The 13451-nt window shown below is 48.9% G+C and overlaps 1 long non-coding RNA gene across 1 annotated transcript; it reads right to left on the bottom strand.

The window, feature by feature from the left end:
- Positions 1-139: 139 nt before the first annotated feature.
- LOC108178194 (uncharacterized) lies at positions 140-7729 on the bottom strand. Its single transcript, XR_011381794.2, has 3 exons — positions 7516-7729; positions 6743-7079; positions 140-445 (listed from the first exon to the last, which is right to left on the bottom strand). It is a non-coding gene; the product is annotated as an uncharacterized LOC108178194 (long non-coding RNA).
- Positions 7730-13451: the final 5722 nt, after the last annotated feature.

Raw genomic sequence — 13451 nt, 5'->3', positions numbered from 1 at the left:
CAAACAGTACTACTTAAAAAAATAGGCTTATTTATTTAAACATTCATGCTCAGTCTCGGGACCCTCTGCCACTAGTAGGGGACAAAATCTGGAAGAACAAAATACAAATAGCAAATCATACAATTTAGGGTTTTGGAGGTTTTTTTAAAAAGATTTATTTTATTTAATTAAAAAAGAGTTACAGAGAAAGAAAGAGACAGAGTGGGGGTGTGGGAGGGTCTTCCATCCACAGGGTTAACTCCCCAAATGGCTGCAAAGGCCAGAGCTGAGCCAATCCAAAGCCAGAAGCCAGGAGCCAGGAGCTTCTTCTGGGCAGGGGCCCAAGCCCTTGGGCCATCCTCTACTGCCTTCCCAGGCCATGGCAGAGCACTGGATCAGAGTGGAGCAGCTTGGACTCAAACAGGCGCCCATATGGAATGGCAGCGCTGAAGGCTGGGGCTTTAACCTGCCAAAGAGTAAGTTCATTCTTATATTTCTACCACTCCCCAACCCCTACACCCCTCCTATCCGAGTCCTGATTAGATGTCTTCCTGGGCACACCCCATGTTATAATAGCTTATTCCTCATGTATTCACTCATTTCTCAGTCACTAAACACGCCCCCCCCCCCCCCATTACCCAGCTCTGCTGCCATCTGCTACCTCTGACTCCTCCTAAGAATTGACTCCTATGTCACCTGCAGGGCCTGGGGTAGAGAAGGGACCCGATCTGAACACTCAACACCTTGAGTTCAGGTAAGGACAACCGCAGGCTTTTCTGCCTCTCCACAACCTGAGGGGCATTTGGTGGCGGTGCTGGAGAGGGCAAAGCAAGCTGACCAGAGTATTTCTGCAGCAAAGCGTAAGAGACTTCTCTGTATACACCCAGCTATGTTTGAGCATGGCAACAGTGATCCTCCAAGTTTCAAAACGGCTTTTCAGCCGTCTGAACAACAGAGATGGTGGTTGAATCAGCACTGTTGCAAATCAGACCCAGGCAGGGAGACCCAAAAGCTGTGGAACAGCCATCGTCAGAGTGGGTTTCGTAAACACAGGTGTTTTCATCATCTGGAAACCGCCATGAACCGATCAGAAATGCATTGAAAAGATATGATCTGGCTTTTCGTGTCTACACGGGAGCTGAGCCAGCTTCACCACTCCTGTTGAAATGCAGTGTCAAGACTGCATTTTCACTGAAAGGGAGAGGCTGGCTGTCAATTTCAGATACTGACTGTAAGGTGTTGCACTCCGCCCTTCTCCTGGGATTCCCCTCCCATGAGCCCACACTTGTTTGTAACTGAAAAGGCTGCCCTTGGTTCACATCTGTAGTGGCGAAGGAGGAGACACAGCCTCGGCAACCTTCCTGGGCAGCTGGATTTCTGTGGAACTCATGGGCCCTGCACGTAGGACAAAAATAAGTGGTGAGGAGAACACCCAGGATGAGGAAGTTACACTCAACTGACAAAGCATCTTCTTTGACAGAGGGGGCCTTGGGTCTGAAGGGTCCCAACCAGGAAGCCCGGGAGAGCCACAGAGGGCCCCTGAGTCCATCTGGCTCCATCATGTAAGATTTTAGCAAGGGGAAGGAAGTGTTCAATTTCCACATAGGGGAGCCAGCACCATTGCATAGTGGGTAAAGCTGCCGCCTGCCTTGCCGGCATCCCATATGCATGCCGGTTCAAGTCCTGGCTGCTCCAATTCTGATCCAGCTTTCTACTAATGCACCTGGGAAAGCAGCAGAGGATGACCCAAGTCCTTGAACCCCCTGCACCCAGGAAGAAACTCCTGGCCCCTGCCTCCAGATCGTCACAGCTCCAGCCATTGTGGCCATCTGGGGAGTGAGCCAGTGGATGGAAGACCTCTCTCTGCATCTGCCTCTCTCTAACTCTGCCTTTCAAATAAATAAATAAATAAGAGAATTTCAATACCGGGTCTTTAAGGGTGGAGTCTCAGCAGATGTCCCCCGGGTAATGTCCTAGCACACACACACACACACACAGCTCTCTCCAGCAGGACCAGGGCTTTTCTCTCCCTTTGCTTATGATGAGGAGACAGCAACAGCAGCACGAGACTCTGTCTCTGTTGTCTGCACGGCACCCTCAGTCCACAATGCAGGTGAGCCACTGACACAGCTGGTTCAGCCTTATTTAACTTGTGAGCACCTCGCTTCAGCTCTGGGCATTAGTATCAATACCATTCAGGGACTCGTTCAATGATGGCTAGGTTTCCCAGGCCAGAGGCTGGGGTGAGAACACACACACACACACTAGAAGAGGAGTGGGGCTTAAACCCAGTGTGGTACATGGGAAAATAGCTCAGAGTACCAAGGAGCACAGTAGCAGGGCTGGCCCTGGGCTAAGCGAGGAGGTGATGTGACAGTGGACTGGAAAGGATGAGTAGGAGTTCACGTGCAAGAGCCCTGCCCCCACCAGGGGGGCAGGCTGCAGGAGTGATGAGTCAGCAGAACTGGAGTGTGGGGAGAGAGGGGTTGGATGGTGTGGAGAAGAGACTGGAATAGAAGCTGGAGGACACATTGTGAGGTTCCTTAATGGTTAAGCTAAATTAGCCAATTTTTATTGAAAACGATAGGATGCCATTGGGGAGTTTGAAGCAGAGAGTGACAATTAGCATTTTAGAAAGTTTTAGAAAGTTCTGTTGGAGGAGAAAGAGGCAGAGGCCAGTTCAGTGTGACCCCAAACGTCCATAGGGGTCCTGTGCCGGGCTCTAGGACCTCAAAGATAAGTAAAACACCATCCTTGCCTTTTAGGAGCATGCACCCGACAGGGGAGGGTGTGACTTACCCACTGCACGGACATCACTGTCTTAAAGCTACACATATGCATGCGCACATATGTATCATCTGAGACATACAGCGGGGCTTAGCTGGGTCCTCTGCCTCAGGCTGCAGTCAGGGGGTCAGCAGGGGCTGGGGCTTCCTCAGAGGCTCTGCTAGGGAGGAATCCACATTCGGGTTCTCGTTGTTTGCAGGATTCTGTACTTGCTGGCTTTGGTCAGAGGCACCCTAAGCTCTTTGCCATGTGGGTCTCAACGTGGCCACTTTTGTGCAAGCTGAGAACGCGACGGGAATCGCAGTCAGCTATAGCATAATGAAATCTAACGTGAGGTAGTAAAGCAGGACACAAGCCAACAGAAGTGAGGACCACCACTCTGCTAAACTCTACTGCTCAGAAACGAGTCACAGGGCCCCTCCTCCTCTAAGGGGAGGGCACCCCCCACCCAGGCCAGGAACTCCTACAGGCAGGAACTCTTCAGTGCCTTCCAGGGCTGTGTCTAGAAGAGAAACAGATCTTAAACTGTCCCAGAATGAGGAGGGGGAGAATGAGGCAGCAGCATTCCCTGGGGGCTGTGAGAGCCAAAGAGGAGACCTGGACCCACCTGGAGAGGAAGAGAATTTTTTCTTGAGGGGCGCAGTTAGCAGATTGTTGCTGTGGTCCTGGGTAAGGTGTCAGATACAGGGCAGGCATTCAGCCTAGTGCACAAGACACCCACACCCACACCCCACATCAGAGTGCCTGGGCTCTGGCTCCTAACTCCCGTCTCCTGCCAATGCAGACTTGGGAGGTGGAAGTGAGGGCTCAAGTAATTGGGTTCCTGCCACCCAGGTGGGCTCCCAAAGTTTGTTCCAGGCTCCTAGTTTTGAACGCATCCCAGCCCCAGCTATTGCAAGCATTTGGAGAGTGAACCAGCAGATGGAAGCTCTCTGTTTCTCTCAAATAAATGAATAAATTCTTATTTTCAAAAAGAATGTGAGGGGTAGGCATTGTGGTTAGCAGGGAAAGCTGCTGCCTGCGAAACTAGCATCCCATATGGGCATCAGTTCGTGTCCTGGCTGCTCCACTTCCAGTCCAGCTTCTTGCTAATGGCCTGGGAAAAGTAGCAGAACATGGTCCATGCACTTGGGCCTCTGCCACCCATGTGGGAGACCTAGATGGAGCGCCTGCTTTGGCATGGCCCAGCCCTTGCTGCTGCAGCCATCTGGGGGGTAAATCAGTGGGTGGAAAATCTCTGTCTCTCTGTGACTCTTTCAAATAAATAAGTCTTAAAAAGAATGTGAAATACCTGAATATTTCCATTTCATCATTTTATTCTTATTACCCTTGGGTCCTTTGGTAAAAAGTCCATGATGGACACAGGTAAGGAACCCAGGGATACCACCACTGAGCCTGTGGGCTCTTGAGGGATTAAATGCATACAAAGAATTCCACATGGGCCCTGTCCCAGGGGAAATGAGCCAGCAACTCGGGCCAGGAGTGCAGAGGCAGCCAGAGCTGAAGGCTTTGTTCAAAGTCACACACAAAGCAAGCTGTGCCAGAGCCTGGTCCCTGGACTTCACCTTAGAGGGTGGAGACCAGGATTCTCACAGACACCCCCAACACCCAGGTCCCCGAAGAGAGACCTCCATGATCCCATGCATTCAGTAATCCCCTTTTCAATGCCTGCTGGCCCCTCTCCAGGGCCCCGGCTCAGGGCTTCCTCTGCCGCCGGCTGGCCTGGGCACTAACATGGGTCTGTTCCCTCCCAGGTCCTCTCTGGCTCCAGCCTTCCTCTGCCAGGATCCATGTGGCCAGGCAGCACACCCAGCACAGGGGACCAGGAAACCCACTCAGCATGGCTAGGAGCTCCTAACCCAACATGCTGTGCCGAGAGGTAGAGGAGAACTTGCCAAGGCCATTCCAGATTCTACTAAGATTCCCTTGGCGGCTGGCTTTGTGGCACAGCAGGTTAAGCTGCCACCTGCAATGCCAGCATCCCATAGTGGAGTGCTGGTTCAGGCCCCAGATGCTCCACTTCTGAGACAGCTCCCTGCAGAGGAAGATGGCTTAAGAACTTGGGCCTCTGCTACCCACGTGGGGACACATGTGGGGAGCAACTGGGAGCAACTCGGACTAGACTAAGTTACTGGAATTAAGACTTATTCTATGCATCTGCTCTCCCACAATATGGCGCTGAGAAGGGAGTAAAAACTTCTACGCAGCTGCCTGTCGCCAGCTTGAGTGATGACCTGCAGGAGCTGATCCTGCTCCTGATTGGAGGAGAGCAGCGTACTCGGCGTGTGGGTAGCAGAGTTGGGATTGGTGGAAGAGGACTATAAAGAAGGAGAGAGACAACATGCACCAGGAACATCTAAGGGGAACATCTATCTGAAGGAACACCTGTGCAGCCCCCGAGAGAGCCGGCCGGCGGTGTGCCGCTCCCCTGCGGAAGTGGGGAAAGTGGCCAGGGGGAACCGCCCTTCCACGGAGGTGGAAGGGTCGGTAGCCAACCCAGGAAGAACCAGCAGCAAACCCGGGGAGGGCCGAGCAGACGCAAGAACAACGCAGGGTCCTGTGTCGTTCCTCCACGAAGACGGGGAGCGACAACACAGATGGAGTTCCCGGCTCCCAGCTTCCGGATTTGGCCTGGACCAAGCCCCAGTGATTGTGGCCATTTAGGGAGTGAACCAGTGGATTGAAATTTCCTTCTCTGTTTGTCACTCTGCTTCTCAAATAAATAAAGATCAATCTTTATTTAAAAAGTGATTAAATAGAAAAATGGAAGAAAACAAATTCATTTGAGAAAGGTGAGTGAGCAGCTCCATCCCAGGCCATCTTCTAGATGCTGAGGACAGAGCAGAGAGCAAACCAGCCCCAACCCCTGACCTCAGAGACCGCACTTCAGTGGGTGACACAGGGTAGCAAACCAGTGTGCTGAGCACACGGGAACCAAACCACACAGCAGGTGAGGGGTGTGGGGAAGGCTGAGGTACTGTTTCCCCACGATGGTCAGGGATGCTGGCATGTGTCTGAGCAGGGATGCGCAGGGAGCAAAGGAGGGAGGCAGTCCACTAGCCACCGGGGTGGGGCCTTCCCCACAGAAAGCAAGAGCGAATTGCTGAGCCAAGGAACAAGTCAGAGTTGTGGCAGGGACAGAGCAAGGGAGGAGAGAGTTGCAGAGAATAAGATCAGGGAGACACTGTGGGTTTTGCCTGGGGAGTGCATGGGAGCTGCTGGAAGGCCCATTGGCTGCCGGGGAGGGGTGAGGGAGGGGAGAGGGATGGGGGAAGGGCAGGGTGCAGGCAGCCAGAGTGTTTAGGGGGCCTCTGCGGGTTTTGAAGATGAGCAGAGGCGGGACCCAGGGGGAAGGTAGAGGTGCTGCTGAGAGTTGGAGCTGGATGCATGCGAAGGGGTCATCAAGTGGTGAAGGATCCCTCTCTCCTAACCGCTCCCGCACACAGGTGCACGAACCCAGCTATTCACGAGCATGTGTCAGAAAGCTTGTGGAAAATGGCATTAAGAGAGAAGTTTTTTTGGTGCAAAAAATATTGAAATCCATGCATAAGAGGGGTCTTCAAAAATTCATGAAAAATGCATATTATGAATAAACTATGTATGGATTTATGACTGGAGTCTCTCATCGCCAAAAAAGAAAAGTTGTTCTTAATGCCTCCTTTGTACTGTAAACATTAAATATGAACCATTCATGTTTCCAAACACCTGCAGTGAGAAATTAAAGATGACTTTAAAGAATAACTTGATTCCATGAAGTACTTACAGTATTGCTTAAAGAATTGTTATTGATCATTAGTTTGATGAATGGTATTGCTTTCTTTAATAAAGCTATAGCCTCTCATACATTCAGAGCCAAATGTTCCCCCAGCTGCTGAAAGTCAACCAAGAGTGCTGCAGTTCAAAAGACCCAAACCATCCCATCTTCCCACCCATCCGGCCAGTGGCCTGTTTGCATGAGAAGTATCTGAGTTGTTACCATGGGCTGAATGATGGACACAGGTTAAGATGGTCGCAGAGAGCAGTATCCGAGTGTTGGGTGGTGTAGAAGGGCAGAGATTTGGTCTCTGGTCTTGGCCCAGCTGTTAACCTTCACGCCTCTGTAACTCTGGGCAAGGCCATTCACTTCTCTGAGATTTCGGTTTGAATCTCCAAGTAGTTTTACGACTGGAACACAAGCTTCACCAAGTCATTATCCCACCTTTAAAGGAAAAGAATTCTCAAGCGCCTTCCAGTGCTGACAAACTCCTCTCTTCCAAAGCTACTGAAATGCGTGCAAACATAGAGTTGCGTGTAAACTCCTTATGACTAGAAGCCTGTGTAACGACAACGGGAAATTTTTAAAGAAAATTCCCCCTCTGCCACTCCCATAGACAAATATGAGGTTACTTCAAAAATTCACTTCAAAAACTGCATGGAAAACGAAAATAAAAGACATGTTGATCTCAGGGCAAACAGATTTTGAAATTCTTCGCACAAGAACCTTTGAAGACAATATATTGTGAAATAACTACACAGGGATATCAAAAGGTTTTTGCACCAAAATATACTTTTCACTCCGTTTTCCATGAACTTTTTGAGGTCTTTCATAGCTTTCAACCTTTTTAAATTGGCTGACGGTAAGAGACCCATTTTACATCATTATTCCGTGTATCCTTAGGCCTACCATCAGGGGTCTACAGAGACAGGTGTGAGATAAACATGGTGTATAAACACAACAATACATTCAAATAAAGGCTTCATGGAACTTACCCTTAGTAAGTGTGGTGCACTCTGATAGCTTCTTTTCACTCCATTCTATTTCGCTGCTCGGATCCACTAAGGCTGGTTTCACCCCCCTCCCCGACCCTGTGACGGGGTGGGGGTGGGGGTGCAGTCTTCAGCCTGGAATGCATTAGACTCTGGAGGCAGAAACTGCCTTCCCAGCAGAGTCCACGGTCAAAATGCATTGAAAGGAAGGGATGAGGTTAATTATTAATATGATTTCAATTTGAACAACCTGATAGGAGAATAGAACTCAGAGATAACGTATTTAACCTCATGCCCAGCACTTTGTAAGACTTAACAACAAAATTATCTACAGTAAAAATCTGGATTAATTTGGCCACAGTTAGTGCTTCATGTTTTTCGTGATTAAACTTTTATTTTTGTGACAATTGATGGTCACCCTTCCGCCGAAGTCTCAGCTAAGTGGCTGAAGAGGAATGAAACTTCAGAAGACAAACTTGTGCCCACCCGACAGGCACAGTCCTTTCTGGCTCGGGTGTGCATACGACAGTTCAGGAACCAAAGCCCTTGGAGTCCAAGGCTACTTTGCTTCAACCCGAATTCCCAATTCCCAATCCCCGGGACAGTGCGCAGGGGTACTGGGGACATTGAACTTGGAGATTCAGAATGAATTCATCACTCTAACCCTAAAGAGGTCTAAGGATGTGAAACAGGTGGGGAGGAGTTAGGGTGGGACCGTGAGCCCTGGGCCCCTGTCCCAATCAATAAGACAGCTGACTCCGTCTCAAAGTCACAGCTCGTTTCCAGGCCCTGAGTCATCAGGGGAGATCAGCCTTCCCAGCGTCTTCTCTGGGCCTTTGGTCTGACACTCAGTACCTCCTGCCTTGAGCTTGTCTGCTCCCATGCCCCTCTGCCCCATGGGTCGGGTATTAAAATGCCCAGGCCCCGCTGAATTCTTAAAACCTCAAATGACTTACACCGTGCAAGTCAGTGAACACAAAGAGCACCTTTCCTGTTGCTAAGAGGCAGTGGGTCTCACCTGTTGTGAGGTTACACAAACCTGCAGTTTCTTCTTGCGCCTTGGAAACACGTGACGGCAGGGAGAATGGGGCAGCAGACGCTGGGCACGAGCAAGTCCAGTTGGGCACAAATGTGGCACGTGTGTCTACATGTCTTTTTTCCCCCTCCAATTTCTAGAAGCACGTTCTGGAACCTAGAGCTTAGTAGAATCAGATTTCTTTCCCTCTGATCCCGCTTCCACTTTAAATGCTGTTAAGCAGCTGCCTCCTCTGCACCTTCTCTTCTCTTCTAACTCCACTGACTCACACTTCGTCTTTGCTGATAACTCCCCAGATCCTTCCAGCTCCGCTGTCTCTCAACATCAGCCCATATCTCACATGACCCAACGGGGCCAAACCCAGCACGTCAGAATTAAACTCAGTACCTTTCCACCTCTGGTGTTTGCACTCTTAGTTAAGGACCTAATGACCACACCTGTTCATCAAGCTGAACGCTCAATAGTCAATATATGGGGTTGATTTTCCTTCTTACCCACTATTCCTCACCACACCTGAGTTACCAACCTCTGTCAGATCTACCCCAAATTCCTGTGTCAAACCCACTCTTCCTCTCCATTTTGCCTCCACTGCTCAGCCCATACCATTCCCACCCATGTGGAAAGCTGCCTCATTAATTTCTTTGTTTTTGTACCCATCCATCCACCCACCTATCTACCTATCCATCCATCCACCCACACATCCACCCACCATGTACTCCATTCATCCATCTACTCATCTGCCCACCAACCCTCCCATTCATCCATCTACCTTCTACCCATGCACTCACCCATTCAATCATATACCCATCCATCCACCCATCCACCAATCCATCCTCCTACACATCCATCCATCCACGCACTGAGTACTCATTGAGCACATACACTGTGCCAAACATTGTTTTAGGATGTGGGACACGAACAACCAAATGAAGTCCCTGCCCTTATGGAAATCAAATTCTGGTGGGATAGCCAGACAACGTAAGATAAATAAAGGACTTTTGGACTAAAATGGTAGTTGACAATTTCTTACCCCATTTTGTTCTGCTAATACTTCAAAAGAGCACCCTAAGATAAAGAAGTAAAAGTAAACAGAGGACATTCACCAACACCAAACAAATAAGGAAAGAGGCGATACATTTACGAAATTGCTAATCAAGAAAATAAATGAGATTATGGACCAGAATGCAGAAGGCCAGCATGGCATGGTTCTTTTTTTTCCTAAAGATTTATTAATTTATTTGAAAGACAGAGAGACAGAGAGAAGGAGAGAGAGAGAGAGAGAGAGAGAGAGAGAGAGAGAGAGGCAGGAGGGGAGAAAATCTTCCATCTGCTGGTTCACTCCCCAAATAGCCCAAATGGCCCCAATGGCCAGGGCTGAGCCAAGCTGAAGCCAGGAGCCAGGAGTTTCTTCTGAGTCTCCCAAATGGGTACAGGGGCCCAAGTATTTGGGCCATCTTCTGCTGATTTCCCAGGTGCATTAGCAGGAAGCTGGATCAGAATTAGAGCAGCCAGGACTTGAACCGGTGCCCATATGGGATTCCTGCACTGTAATGCCAGTGGAGGCTTAACCTTCTATGCCACAGCACCAGCCACGCATGGTTCTTAACCTGGCACCCACTTCCTGGAAGCAGCAGTCCACAAGGTCCTGAGGATTCTCACCAAGACTCCCAAAGAGGAGAGAGTCACGCATGAAGGTTTGCTGAGCTGTTTCCTCCTCTGGCTGAAAAGTAGTAGACAAAGCTAAGCTGGGATGAATGGAACAAAGGAGGAAAGTGAACAACTGGGCTGATTCTGCCCAAAGTGACAGCCTCAGGGCAGCCCACTGAATTTGGGATTGTTGGGGACAGGGTGGACTGGAAGGTATAAATCCTGACTGGTGGTGTGACACAGTGGGTTAAGCTGCTGCTTGCAATGCCAGCATCCCATGTAACGGTGCTGGGCAAGTCCCAGCTGCTCTGCTTCCAATCCAGCTAACGTGCATGGGAAGGAAGTGGAAGATGGCCCCAGTGCTTGGGCCCTTGCCACCCACGTGAGAGACCTGGGTGCAGGTCTAAGCTCCTGGCTTTGGTCTGGGCCAACTCTGGCTGTTGTGTCATTTTGGGGAGTGAACCAGAGGATGGAAGGCATCTCTCTCTCTCTCTCACCTCTCTCATCTCTCTCCTCTCTTTGTTATCCAGCCTGGAGCAGAGTCCAGGCTATCTCACCATGGACACTTGTCCTCTGAGCTTTCCCTGCACCTCCCCACCTGGCTCCCTCAGCTCTCCCAGTGAAACTGAGAGAAAAGCAAATCAAGAGGAAGCAAGTAGAGAAGTCGCCCACGCTCTGTCATAACTGCTGACGGGAATGGATAAGGTTCTCCAAGCATGAGGAAATGACAAGAAAAACAGGGCGACTCACCCTGCAGGGTGGCAGAAGGGAATGTGGCAGGCAGCGGCCAGGAGCCTGAGTGAGAGGAAATCACAAGGGAAGTGACAGGAGGCGGCCCTGCCACGCTTTACGCTGTGCACCTTAACGGAACGTGAGACTATGCAGGAGCTCCAGGATGGGATGGTAAAACAGAGAGGAGGTGGAAAGAGATTTCAGATTTAAGGAAGCAAACAGAGGGTAGCATTATTATAGAATTAAAATATAAATTGGAAATAAGAATAAAATGATAGAGTGTTAAAATTTGAATTATGATGTAGAGGAAAAGTTGAATATAATTACAGTGACTATTGAAGAGAACGTAACGGACATGGAAGAGAAAAACATGATGAAATATAATGATTGGTGATTCTTAAACAGAGCAACCTATGCATAGAAGAAAAGACTAATAATCCAGGGGTGAGATTTAGTTAGGACACCTGCATCTCATGTTGGGGTAGCCGGGCTCCATCCTTGTTCCGGCTCCTGACTCCAGCTTCCTGCTAATACAGACCCCAGGAGGAAACGGGAGATGGCTCTAGGAACTGGGTTCTTGCCACCCACATGGGAGACCTGGATTGAGTTTCTGGATGCTGAGGCTTCTGCCCCTGCCCAGCCATGGCCATTGCAAGTGTTTGGGAAGTGACCCAGTAGTGAGGAGCTCTCTCTCTCCCTCTGCCTCTCAAATGAACATCTTGCAAAAATTACAACAGATACTGAAGACTCACACGAGGATGTTCATGGCAGTACTGATCATGCTAGAAAAACACCTGAATCAATAAGACAATGGATAGATACATACATTGCAGTATGTTCACAAAATCGAACACATGACTGCAGTGATAAAAAATGAGCCAGAGGGCAGGCATTTGGCACCGGGGTTAAGGCACTGCTTGGGACTCCTGCACACCATATCAGAGAGCCTGGTTTGAGTCCTGGCTCTGCTCTGACCTCAGCTTCATGCTGACGCACACCTTGGGAGGCAGCAGATGATGGCTCAAGTACATGGATCCTGACACCCAGCTGGGAGGCCCAGATCAAGCTCCCAGCTCCTGGCTTCAGCCTGGCCCAGGTTCAGCTACTGTGAGCCTTTGAGGGGCGGGGGAGGTGAACCAGTGGATTGGAGTCTGTCTGTCTGTCTCTCTCTCTTGGTCTCTCTGGTTGTCAAGAAATAAAATTAAATAATGTATTATTTAAGGGTAAGTTCCTGGTTAATCTAGAAGGAAAACAGGATAATGATTTCTTCTGAGGGTTGTGAGGGAAATGGGCTCAGCAGTAGTCACAACATTCTAGTTGAGAAGGAGGGCCATGAACTCACAGTGCTCATGTTATTAAGAAGACTTGAAGGGCCGGCGTTGTGATGCAGAGGGTTAATCCTCTGCCTGGGATACCAGCACCCCGTATAAGCACTGGGTCAAGTCGTGGCTGCTCCACTTCTGATCCAGCTCCCTGATCATGCACCTGGGAAAGCAGTGGAAGAGGGCCCAAGGACTTGGGCACCCATGTGGGTTACCCATGTGGGTTACCTGGATGGAGTTCCTCTCCCTCTGAAACTCTGCCTTTCAAATAAATAAATAAATATATCTTTTTCAAAATATTTCTTAAAATATTGAGGTTCTTCATGCTCTTTTACAGGTACCTATACTCCTTAAGAATAAAAGAAACAAAAGTCTAGGATTTAAAAAAATATATTTTTCTTGAGGGCCTGCACTGTGGCACAGCTGGTTAAGCTGCGGTCTGCAGCGCCGACATCCTATAAAGGAGCCTGTTCAAGTCCTGGCTGCTCTATTTCCAATCCAGCTCCCTGTAAAGGGCCTGGGAAAGCAGCAGAATATGGACGAAGTGCTTGGGCTCCTGCACCCATATGGGAGACCCAGAGGAAGCTCCTGGCTCCTGGCTTTGACCTGGCCCAGCCCTGGCTGTTCTGGCCATTTGGGGAGTGAACTAGCCGATTTAAGATCTCTTCTCTGTCTCTCCCTGTTATTCTGACTTTTATTATATATATATTATATGTTTTTATTATTTTTTATTATGTATTATATTTTAATAATATATTAAATATTATAGTAATATAATAGCATTGTATTTTATTATGTATCATATATATTTATTATATATGTTTTATATATGTTATATATTATATATATTAAAGATGCTGTTTCAGTAGAAGTGCAATGGCACAGCCTGAAACAGAAGAGAGCTCACGGACTGCACTGCCAAGAGTCCTCCTGGGAAGAACACCCCGCTTGTTGTGAGTCCACCTTTTAAAGAAATGAGAAACTCAAGAATGGAGCAAGCAGTGTAAAAAGCGTTAGAGAGGATATTGAATCCATTTCAATACAGAATTCTGGCTAAAAAGGAAAAAGAGTGGAATGATGACTACCGTACAGAACACACATGTTATAAACTTGGATAACAGCACTTCTGTAGTGAAAATCCAGAGGTGAGCTGTCACATCTGGCCTTGTCAAATAAGCTAATGTGAAATTTGCTTCCCTGCC

This window comes from Oryctolagus cuniculus, chromosome 13 (genome assembly GCF_051225735.1).
Source record: "Oryctolagus cuniculus isolate XC-2025 breed Fujian yellow rabbit chromosome 13, ASM5122573v1, whole genome shotgun sequence".
Lineage (NCBI taxonomy): Eukaryota > Metazoa > Chordata > Mammalia > Lagomorpha > Leporidae > Oryctolagus > Oryctolagus cuniculus.
The sequence above is the reverse complement of the archived record's forward strand: the minus strand, read 5'-3'. Positions and strand labels throughout refer to the sequence as shown.